Below are 12,013 nucleotides of genomic sequence, written 5' to 3' on the forward strand. Positions count from 1 at the left end.
AAAAACACTCTGGAGGGAACCAACAGTAGAATGGAAGCAGAAGATAGGATAAGTGAGGTAGAAGATAAAATGGTGGAAATAAATGAAGCAGAGAGGAAAAAAGAAAAAAGAATTAAAAGATATGAGGACAACCTCAGAGGTCTCTGGGACAATGTGAAATGCCCCAACATTCGAATCATAGGAGTCCAAGAAGAAGAAGACAAAAAGAAAGGCCATGAGAAAATACTCGAGGAGATAATAGCTGAAAACTTCCCTAAAATGGGGAAGGAAATAGTTACACAGGTCCAAGAAACCCAGAGAGTCCCAAACAGGATAAACCCAAGGCAAAACACCCCAAGACATATATTAATCAAATTAACAAAGATCAAACACAAAGAACAAATATTAAAGGCAGCAAAGGAGAAACAACAAATAACACACAAAGGGATTCCCATAAGGATAACAGCTGATCTATCAATAGAAATACTACAGGCCAGAAGGGAATGTCGGGACATACTTCAAGTAATGAAAGAGAATAACCTACAACCTAGATTACTATACCCAGCAAGGATTTCATTCAGATATGAAGGAGAATTCAAAAGCTTTACAGACAAGCAAAAGCTGAGCGAATTCAGCACCACCAAACCAGCTCTTCAACAAATGCTAAAGGATCTTCCCTAGACAGAAGACAGAAAGGTTGTATAAACACGAACCCAAGTAAATGGCAATGAGACCATACCTATCAATTACCTTAAATGTAAATGGGTCGAATGTCCCAACCAAAAGACAAAGAATGGCTGAATGAATACAAAAACAAGACCCCTATATATGCTGTCTACAAGAGACCCACCTCAAAACAAGGGACACATACAGACTGAAAGTGAAGGGCTGGAAAAAAATATTTCACGCAAATGGAGACCACAAGAAAGCAGGAGTCGCAATACTCATATTGGATAAAATAAACTTTCAAATAAAGGCTGTGAAAAGAGACAAAGAAGGACACTGCATAATGATCAAAGGATCAATCCAAGAAGAAGATATAACAATTATAAATATATATGCACCCAACATTGAAGCACTGCAATATGTAAGGCAAATGCTAATGAGTATGAAAGGGGAAATTAACAATGACACAATAATAGTGGGAGACTTTAATACCCCACTCACACCTATGGATAGATCAACTAAACACAAAATTAACAAGGAAACACAAACTTTAAATGACACAATGACCCAGCTAGACCTAATTGATATGTATAGGACATTTCACCCCAAAACAATCAATTTCACCTTTTTCTCAAGTGCACATGGAACCTTCTCCAGGAGAGATCACATCTTGGGCCGTAAATCTAGCCTTGGTAAATTTAAAAAAAATTGAAATTATTCCAGTCATCTTTTCTGACCACAATGCAGTAAGACTAGATCTCAATTGCAGGGAAAAAAACTGTTAAAAATTCCAACATATGGAGGCCAAACAACACGCTTCTGAATAACCAACAAATCATAGAAGAAATCAAAAAAGAAATCAAAATATGCATAGAAACAAATGAAAATGAAGACAGAACAACCCAAAACCTATGGGACACTGTAAAAGCAGTGCTAAGGGGAAGGTTCAGCAATACAGGCTTACCTCAAGAAACAAGAAAAAAGTAAAATAAATAACCTAGCTCTACACCTAAAGCAACTAGAGAAGGAAGAAATGAAGAACCCCAGGGTGAGTGGAACGAAAGAAATCTTAAAGATTAGGGCAGAAATAAATGCAAAAGAAACTAAAGAGACCATAGCAAAAATCAACAAAGCTAAAAGCTGGTTTTTTGAGAAGATAAACAAAATTGACAAACCGTTAGCCAGACTCATCAAGAAACAAAGGGAGAAGAACCAAATCAAAAAAATTAGAAATGAAAATGGAGAGATCACAACAGACAACACTGAAATACAAAGGATCATAAGAGACTACTACCAGCAGCTCTATGCCAATAAAATGGAAAACTTGGAAGAAATGGACAAATTCCTAGAAAGGTATAACTTTCCAAAACTGGAACCAGGAAGAAATAGAAGATCTTAACAGACCCATCACAAGCACGGAAATCAAAACTGTAATCAGAAATCTTCCAGCAAACAAAAGCCCAGGACCAGATGGCTTCACAGCTGAATTCTACCGAAACTTTAGAGAAGAGCTAACACCTGTCTTACTCAAACTCTTCCAGAAAATTGCAGAAGAAGGTAAACTTCCAAACTCATTCTATGAGGCCACCATCACCCTAATTCCAAAACCAGACAAAGATGCCACAAAAAAAGAAAACTACAGGCCAATATCACTGATGAACATAGATGCAAAAATCCTTAACAAAAATCTGGCAAACAGAATCCAACAACATATTAAAAAGATCATACATCATGATCAAGTGGGCTTTATCCCAGGAATGCAAGGATTCTTTAATATCCACAAATCAATCAATGTAATACACCACATAAACAAATTGAAAGATAAAAACCATATGATTATCTCAATAGATGCAGAAAAAGCCTTTGACAAAATTCAACATCCATTTATGAGAAAAACTCTCCAAAAAACAGGAATAGAAGGAACATACCTCAACATAATAAAAGCTATATATGACAAACCCACAGCAAGCATCACCCTCAATGGTGAAAAATTGAAAGCATTTCCCCTGAAATCAGGAACAAGACAAGGGTGCCCACTCTCACCACTACTATTCAACATAGTTTTGGAAGTTTGGCCACAGCAATCAGGACAGAAAAAGAAGTAAAAGGAATCCAGATAGGAAAAGAAGAAGTGAAACTCTCACTGTTGCAGATGACATGATCCTCTACATAGAAAATCCTAAAGACTCTACCAGAAAATTACTAGAGCTAATCAATGAATATAGTAAAGTTGCAGGCTATAAAATTAACACACAGAAATCCCTTCCATTCCTATACACTAACAATGAGAAAACAGAAAGAGAAATTAAGGAAACAATACCATTCACTATTGCAACAAAAAGAATAAAATACTTAGGAGTATATCTACCTAAAGAAACAAAAGACCTATACATAGAAAACTATAAAACACTGATGAAAGAAAGAGGACCCAAATAGAGAGAGAAACATACCGTGTTCATGGATTGGAAGAATCAATATTGTCAAAATGAGTATACTACCCAAAGCAATCTATAGATTCAATGCAATCCCTATCAAACTACCAACAGTATTCCTCACAGAACTAGAACAAATAATTTCTCAATTTGTATGGAAATACAAAAAACCTCGAATAGCCAAAGCAATCTTGAGACAGAATGGAACTGGAGGAATCAACCTGCCTGACTTCAGGCTCTACTACAAAGCCACAGTCATCAAGACAGTATGGTACTGGCACAAAGACAGAAATATAGATCAATGGAACAGAATAGAAAGCCCAGAGATAAATCCACGAACCTATGGTCACCTTATCTTCGACAAAGGAGGCAAGGATATACAATGGAAAAAAGACAACCTCTTTAACAAGTGGTCAACCACTTGTAAAAGAATGAAACTAGAACACTTTCTAACACCATACACAAAAATAAACTCAAAATGGATTAAAGATCTAAATGGAAGACCAGAAACTATAAAACTCCTAGAGGAGAACATAGGCAAAACACTCTCCGACATAAATCACAGCAGGATCCTCTATGACCCACCTCCCAGAATATTGGAAATAAAAGCAAAAATAAACAAATGGGACCTAACGAAACTTAAAAGCTTTTGCACAACAAAGGAAACTATAAGCAAGGCGAAAAGACAGCCTTCAGAATGGGAGAAAATAATAGCAAATGAAGCAACAGACAAAGGATTAATCTCAAAAATACACAAGCAAATCCTGCAGCCCAATTCCAGAAAAATAAATGACTGAAGATCTATGGGCCAAAGATCTAAACAGACATTTCTCCAAAGAAGATATACAGATGGCTAAGAAACACATGAAAATATGCTCAACATCACTCATTATCAGAGAAATGCAAATCAAAACCTCAATGAGGTACCATTACACGCCAGTCAGGATGGCTGCTATCCAAAAGTCTACAAGCAATAAATCCTGGACAGGGTGTGGAGAAAAAGGAACCCTCTTACACTGTTGGTGGGAATGCAAACTAGTACAGCCGCTATGGAGAACAGTGTGGAGAGTCCTTAAAAAAATGGAAATAGTACTGCCATGTGACCCAGAAATCCCACTCCTGGGCATACACACTGAGGAAACCAGATCTGAAAGAGACACATACACCCCAATGTTCATCGCAGCATTGTTTATAATTGCCAGGACATGGAAACATCCTAGATGCCCATCAGCAGACGAATGGATGAGGAAGCTATGGTATATATACACTATGGAATATTATTCAGCCATTAAAAAATTCATTTGAATCAGTTCTAATGAGATGGATGAAACTGGAGCCCATTATACAGAGTGAAGTAACCCAGAAAGATAAAGACCAAAACAGTATACTAATGCATATATATGGAATTTGAAAAGATGGTAACGATAACCCTAAATGCAAAACAGAAAGAGACACAGATGTACAGAACAGACTTTTAGACTCTGTGGGAGAAGGCAAGGGTGGGATGTTCAGAGAGAACAGCATTGAAACAAGTATACTATCAAGGGTGAAACAGATCACCAGCCCAGGTTGGATGCATGAGATGGGTGCTCAGGGCTGGTGCACTGGGAAGACCCAGAGGGATGGGATGGAGAGGGAGGTGGGATGGGGGATCGGGATGGGGAATACATGCAAATCCATGGCTGATTCATGTTAATGTATGGCAAAAATCACTACAATATTGTAAAGTAATTAGCCTCAATGAATAAAAATAAATGGAAAGAAAAACACTAAGAGAACATTATAAATATCTTTATGTCTATAAATTCAACAACTTCGACTATATAGACTAATTTCTTAAGAAACACAAGATCCACAGCCCGTTCCAGGAAACAGAATAAGAGGAAACACTTCCCAACATATTTTATGAGGCTGGCATTAGACCCCTCCTACCAATACTGGATAAAGAGTTGCTTGGCTCCATGAGAGCAGAGCACTTACAAAAATTCATTGAATTATATACATAATTCTCCTTGGGCCTCAGGAATGAATCATAATTCTCAAATACCGATAAGTTATTAAAGTTCCTGAAAGAGTATGCACATGTACTTTTCTTCAAGGGGGAGTTTTTAATTGTGGTGGAATTGTTATATGACTCAAAATTCTTTTTGTCTAGTTTTGTTTTTTTGGAATAATGGATGGGGAGGTGGAAAAATACTTCTTTGTTCAAATATGTAATATGAAGCTTTTTTCATGTTACTTATGTGAATGTAGATGAGTTTACATGAAAGTAGTACAGCTTTCAGTCCTAGAAGCGAATCTAAGCTTCTGAGCAAAGCAAATTGGTAAATAAATATTGATGCACCCTAATACTTGATATGGATAGTGCTAAGATACACTCAGCAGCAGCAGCAAGATACACTCAGAATGTAAAAGATACTTTCTTTACTCTTTTTCTCTCCCCGTCTTCCTTCCTTTCTCTTTTCGCATTGTTTTCATTTTATTTTTATTTTCTTTCTTTTCTTTCCTTCTTCCTTCCTATCCAAGTAGACCAATGTCCAAGACAGACCTGTATCCCTGACTGAACCAAAGAATAAAATGGACAAGATAAATTTGAGCAATAGTTATGTTTACAGGCAGTTCATTTTATTTTGAGTGGAGACCTGGTATCCTGGAATAAAATTGTGAAGAAAAATGTTCTGCTTTAGTACTTGGATTGGAAGAGAGAAAAATTCAATTATCTTAAAAGTCCATTAGCTAATTAATAGTTTTATCAGTGTTCCCAAAAGACTTTGGCTCCAATCCTTTGGTGGGCAATAGCTCAGTTCAGAAGACACTAAAGAGGGGACACACTAAGAAAGATATGACTCATAGAAATTCGCATTGTAAGTCAGAATATATCATTTAGTAGGGATCACACTTCAGAGATCTGGGTTGTGGGAAACAGCCATAAATTCTTTTATCTAAGCCCAAGTCTTCTGAATTTTTAATTATTTGCCTTGAAAGGTAAGTGGGTGACTGAATTCATTGATAGCCTATACAAGTTACATGTTTTGTGAATAAGGAATTGATTGAAAAGAGTGGTCTATTTGTTGAAACTAAAAGTGCTTGTCTCTCTAATTTATGACTTAAGGCTCATTCATCTGCATCGTAAATTCAGTGGGGCACATTTACAGCTGCATATAGTCAGTTCGTTCAGTCACTCAGTCGTGTCTGACTCTTTGTGACCCCTTGAACAGGGATGCCAGGCCTCCCTGTTCATCACCAACTCCCGGATTCCACCCAAACTCATGTCCATGTAGTTGGTAAAGCCATACAACCATCTCATCCTCTGTCATCCCCTCAACCTCCTGCCTTCAATCTTTCCCAGCATCAGGGTCTGTTCAAATGAGTCAGCCCTTCGCATCAGGTGGCCAAAGTACTGGAGTTTCAGCTTCAACATCAGTCCTTCCAATGAACACCCAGGACTGATCTCCTTTAGGATGGACTGGTTGGATCTCCTTGCAGTCCAAGGGACTCTCAAGAGTCTTTTCCAACACCACAGTTCTCAGCTTTCTTTATAATCCAACTCTCAAATCCATACATGAGTACTGGAAAAACCATAGATAGCCTTGACTAGACAGACCTTTGTTGACAAAGTAATGTCTCTGCTTTTTAATATGCTGTCTAGGTTGGTCATAGATTTCCTTCCAGTGAGCAAGCGTCTTTTAATTTCCTGGCTGCAATCACCATCTGCAGTGATTTTGGAGCCCCCCAAAATAAAGTCAGCCACTGTTTCCACTGTTTCCCGATGGGAATGAAGTGACGGGATCAGATGCCATGATCTTAGTTTTCTGAATGTTGAGCTTTAAGCCAACTTTTTCACTCTCCTCTTTCACTTTCATCAAGAGGCTCTTTAGTTCTTCAATTTCTTCCATAAGGTGGTGTCATCTGCATATCTGAGGTTATTGATATTTCTCTCGGCAATGTTGATTCTAGCTTGTGATTCTTCCAGCCCAGCGTTTCTCATGATGTACTCTGCATATAAGTTAAATAAGCAGGGTGACAATATGCAGCCTTGACGTACTCCTTTTCCTATTTGGAAACAGTCTTTTGTTCCATGTCCTGTTCTAACTGTTGCTTCCTGACCTGCATACAAATTTCTCAAGAGGCAAGGCAGGTGGTCTGGTATTCCCGTCTCTTTCAGAATTTTCCACAACTTGTGATCCACACAGTCAAAGGCTTTGGTATACTCAATAAAACAGAAATAGATGTTTTTCTGGAATTTTCTTGCTTTTTCAATGATCCAATGGATGTTGGCAATTTGATCTCTGGTTCCTCTGCTTTTTCTAAAACCAACTTGAACATCTGGAAATTCACAGTTCATATATTGCTGAAGCCTGGCTTGGAGAATTTTGAGTATTACTTTATTAGCATGTGAGATGACTGCAATTGTGCAGTAGTTTGAGCATTCTTTGGCATTGCCTTTCTTTGGGATTGGAATGAAAACTGACCTTTTCTAGTCCTGTGACCACTGCTGAGTTTTCCAAATTTGCTAGCATATTGAGTGCAGCACTTTCACAGCATCATCTTTTAGGATTTGAAATAGCTCAACTGGAATTCCATCACCTCCACTAGCTTTGTTTGTAGTGATGCTTCCTAAGGCCTACTTGACTTCACATTCCAGGATGTCTGGCTCTAGGTGAGTGATCACACCATTGTGATTATCTGAGCCATGGAGATCTTTTTTGTACAGTTCTTCTGTGTATTCTTGCCACCGCTTCTTAATATCTTCTGCTCCTGTTAAGTCCATACCATTTCTGTCCTTTATTGTGCCCATCTTTGCATGAAACGTTGCCTTGGTATCTCTAATTTTCTTGAAGAGATCTCTAGTCTTTCCCATTCTATTGTTTTCCTCTATTTCTTAGCCTTGATCACAGAGGAAGGCTTTCTTAGCTCTCATTGCTATTCTTTGGAACTCTGCATTCAAATGCATATAACGGGGGCTCAAATCAAATATTCCTTCCTCAAAGATACTTTTCTCGACCCTCTAGGGAATACAGTTCCTCGCTAGTGGCCATTCCACCTTCTTACCCTAATTTTTTTCAGTGTATTGTCCTTCTACTTCCACCAGAATGCAAGTTCATTTGGTTTTAGCAGTAGTAATTCAGTTTCTCTTCCTGCATCTTTACACCTTAAAACAGAGTCTAGAAAACACAAGTTACTCATTATTTAATTGAATATTTAAACACTGATTGCTAAACATATTCACAGATGGTGCCCATAAAGGTGCACTTTTAAATCTCCTAGCAGCAGCAGCGCTAAGAAAAAAGGCAGTCATGTAGGAATAGTACCATGAAAATTAGTAAATAGCTGAGTGAATGAATGAGCACAGGTGCATGATCGATTTGAAAACTCAGGTTTTGGCTGAGAATAAAAGAGCATGGTTCTGAGTTTCTATAAAATGGCATGTTTCATGGACACTGCTATTTTACATAATACTTGGGATGCCTGATGTTCAAAACCAAAGAATAACAATAATTCAAATTTCCCAGTTCCTTTAAAATTATCAGCAGTTCCTAGAAGCAACTCACTCACCTCCATCATCTCTAAATGAATGTACACAAAGCACCCCTTTTCCACACACCTTTTTAGGTTGTGTTCATCTTGTCTCAAATCTTCTGAACAATTAGCACTTATTTGGACTATCATCATCTCCAGTCACCAAAACCCATTATCAACGTCTTCTATGTGATAGTTATGGGCATTGTGATGGATACTAGAACAACCTGTGTTGTGATGCACAGAATAATGCCCCCCACAAAGATGCCCACATTCTAATTCCGGAGCTTATTAAAAAGTAACCTTCCACAGTGAAAAGGACTTTGGAGATGTGATTAAGTTAAGCATTGAGCGGAGATTGTTCCTGGATGATCCCAATCAGCAGCATGTGATCACAAAGGGCCCCATATGAGAAAGATAGGAGGGTTAGAGTCAGAAAAAGCACAATGACAGCAACAGAAGTTTGGAGTGACACAGGACCATGAGCCAAGGAGTGTAGGCAGTTTCTAGAAGTTGAAAGAGGCAAGGAAACAGATCCTACTTTAGAATCTCCAGAAAGAACTAAGTCCTGTTGATACCTTGATTTCAGCCCAGTGAAATTCATTTTAGACTTCTGACCACCAGAACTGTAAGAATTGAAATCTATGTTAGTTAAAGCCACTAAGCTTTAGGAGTTTGTTACAGGAGCAATAGAAAACTAAAAGCAACCAATGGGCATGATATGGTGCCTTACCACAAGGAGATGACAGGTTGGTTGATTCTTCAGCTTTTATGTATGGTTAGTTGTTCAGTCCTTCACATCACTGAATACTCCCTACATAGGCTCTACAGCATTCATTACAACCTTTACATTCTCACTCAAGCCTTCATTCTCCATTCCCTGTCAATGTATTTATTATTTCATAATTTAGCTGATGCTGCAACCTCCTGATGATTTTCCCTGTTTCTGATTCTTTCATCCTCTGTGGACCAACTAGATTTATTTTCTTACCAAGCCACTTGGTCCTGGAGCTCGACTCTCAAGGTATTACAGACTGAAGACTCAATGTATCAGAACCATTATCCAATGCATCAGCCTTCCTTGGTAACGTTCACTTCATCCACAGCCCTACCCTACACAAGCCATCTTCTGTAGTGTGCCATGTATTAGCAAAATCTTTGGCTAGATTACCTCTATCTTTTCAGTTATATCTCTCTCTACCTATTCTCAGAAACTGAGCCAAATGCTCTCAAACATTCCATATCTTATTTCTGCACCTTTTTCATGCTACCTCTTTGCCTAAAATCTTCTTCTCATTGTATCTATTAGGATGTTATCTGTCCCTCAAAGTACAAGCCCAAAACAACCATATTCTCCTAAAGGGGACAGCACTATTATATTAACTATAACTCATTCTCTGTCCCTCCCTCATCTCAACAATCAAGCTGTGGTGTAAATCCCTAGAGCTGGAGTGTATGGATTATCTGGCTCCTAGAACTTTTGTTTCAAGCCAAATATTTTCTAAGTTTATGTGCCAATTGACTTTGTTCCATCATTGGTTTGAGGGCAGGTCATAGCTTCTTAGAGAAAAGATGTCTCCCTGAGTGTCTCTCTCATGCACTGAACTGAGAAGAGCAACATGTGAAGGGACGAAAGCTCTGGTTTAAGAGCAAGGACTCCAGACTCATTGTCTGGGCTGTGCCCCTAGTCAGTTATATAACCGGCATTAAGTCACTTAACTTCTTTGATCTTCAGTTTTCTCATACATGCATGGAGATTATCCCCAATTTCAATGGACTATTGGAAGTGAAAAGAGCTACAGAAAGCAAAGGAAATGTGTACTCAGAAAATATGCTTGCTTGCTCTGCCTGTTAGAAGTCTTAGCTCTCAAGTTTCAGTCTTGGTTTGGTGGAAGGAATTCAGATTTGCACTGACTCCACTGGAATTATATGGTACGTGGTATTATTGCAATGAAGAAGCAAGATGTTTTGTTGACCTTAGGTATGGATAAGTTAATAAAATAACATTTACTAGTTCTGCATATGCTTTGAGGATACACACACATACTCTCTCTCTCCATTCAGAAAACATAGGAAACACTGGCTTTCAAATACCCTGTGATCCAAAAAGAAGACTGATCTCAAACACAAGAAAGGCACAAAGATATACTGCAACATAGAAACAAAATGGTATCACGCTTATATAGTAATAATAACAAACATATAGCATTGACCATGGACTGTGTGTGTGTGCATTAAGTAGCTTCAGTCAAATCCAACTTTGTGACCCTATGGACTGTAGCCCGCCAGGCTCCTCCCTCCATGGGATTCTCAGGCGAGAATACTGGAGTGGGTTGCCACGCCCTCCTCCAGGGGATCTTCTCGACCCAGGGGTCAAATCCCTGTCTCTTACATCTCCTGCATTGGCAAGCGGGTTCTTTACCACTAATGCCACCCAACATATAAATAAAATGGTATCAAGTTTATATAATAACAATAACAAACATATAGCATTTACAATGCAGTAGGAGCTATTAACATTTGAAGCATTTTGCATGCATGGCTGTATCCACTCCCCACAACAACCTTATGTGGTAAGTGCTGTTGGTATCTTCATTTCACAAATGGGGAGACTGGGAGGGTAGCTGGCCCATGGTCACAGAGTTGGTAGCAGAACTGGAGTTCCACGCTCTCAATCATTCCATGCCTCTCAAGGGTGGCATGACAGTTCAGATCACTGGAAATAATCTTGTCTTAATTCCTGCCACGATTTTGAGAGCAGAGTTTGTGTGAAGAAATAAGAATTATTATTTCCTAAGATGATGAGGATTCATCTCAACTATTACTTTCTGCCATGGAGCCCCACCTGACCAGTCCCCTTCTTTCTCTTATCCAGACAGTTATAGTGACCCAGGTCCATGCTCTACACATCCATGGCACCTAGACTTCCCCCTATCATTAGACTTGAACTACTCTGCAGAAGTGGGGTTCTTTTTGGTCTCATCTTCTACATTTTAAAGCTCATGAGCAACAGCATCCTTTATCTTTATAACTTAAGCATTTATCATGGAGCTGAGATCTCAATATATGTGTGGAGCATGAATGCCCATAAACATTTTTCTTCTTGGCAGGTTTATTTTTTTTTTCATTTATTTTTATTAGTTGGAGGCTAATTACTTTACGATATTGTAGTGGTTTTTGCCATACATTGACATGAATCAGCCATGGATTTACATGTGTTGGCAGGCTTATTTTTAATCATGGCAGGCTTTATATAAGAACTATCAGTCTCTTCAATGGAGAGTGTATGATGAAAGGGATCAATGGGGATGTGATAACTGTATAATTCTGTGGCTATGCCAGATGTTATGTGTTGGCAGGGACAGGGAGCAGCAGAAGACCAGGGAAATGGAGTGTATTTTGCTTCCTCAATCATT

The sequence above is a fragment of the Odocoileus virginianus genome, chromosome 8, assembly GCF_023699985.2.
Source record: "Odocoileus virginianus isolate 20LAN1187 ecotype Illinois chromosome 8, Ovbor_1.2, whole genome shotgun sequence".
Lineage (NCBI taxonomy): Eukaryota > Metazoa > Chordata > Mammalia > Artiodactyla > Cervidae > Odocoileus > Odocoileus virginianus.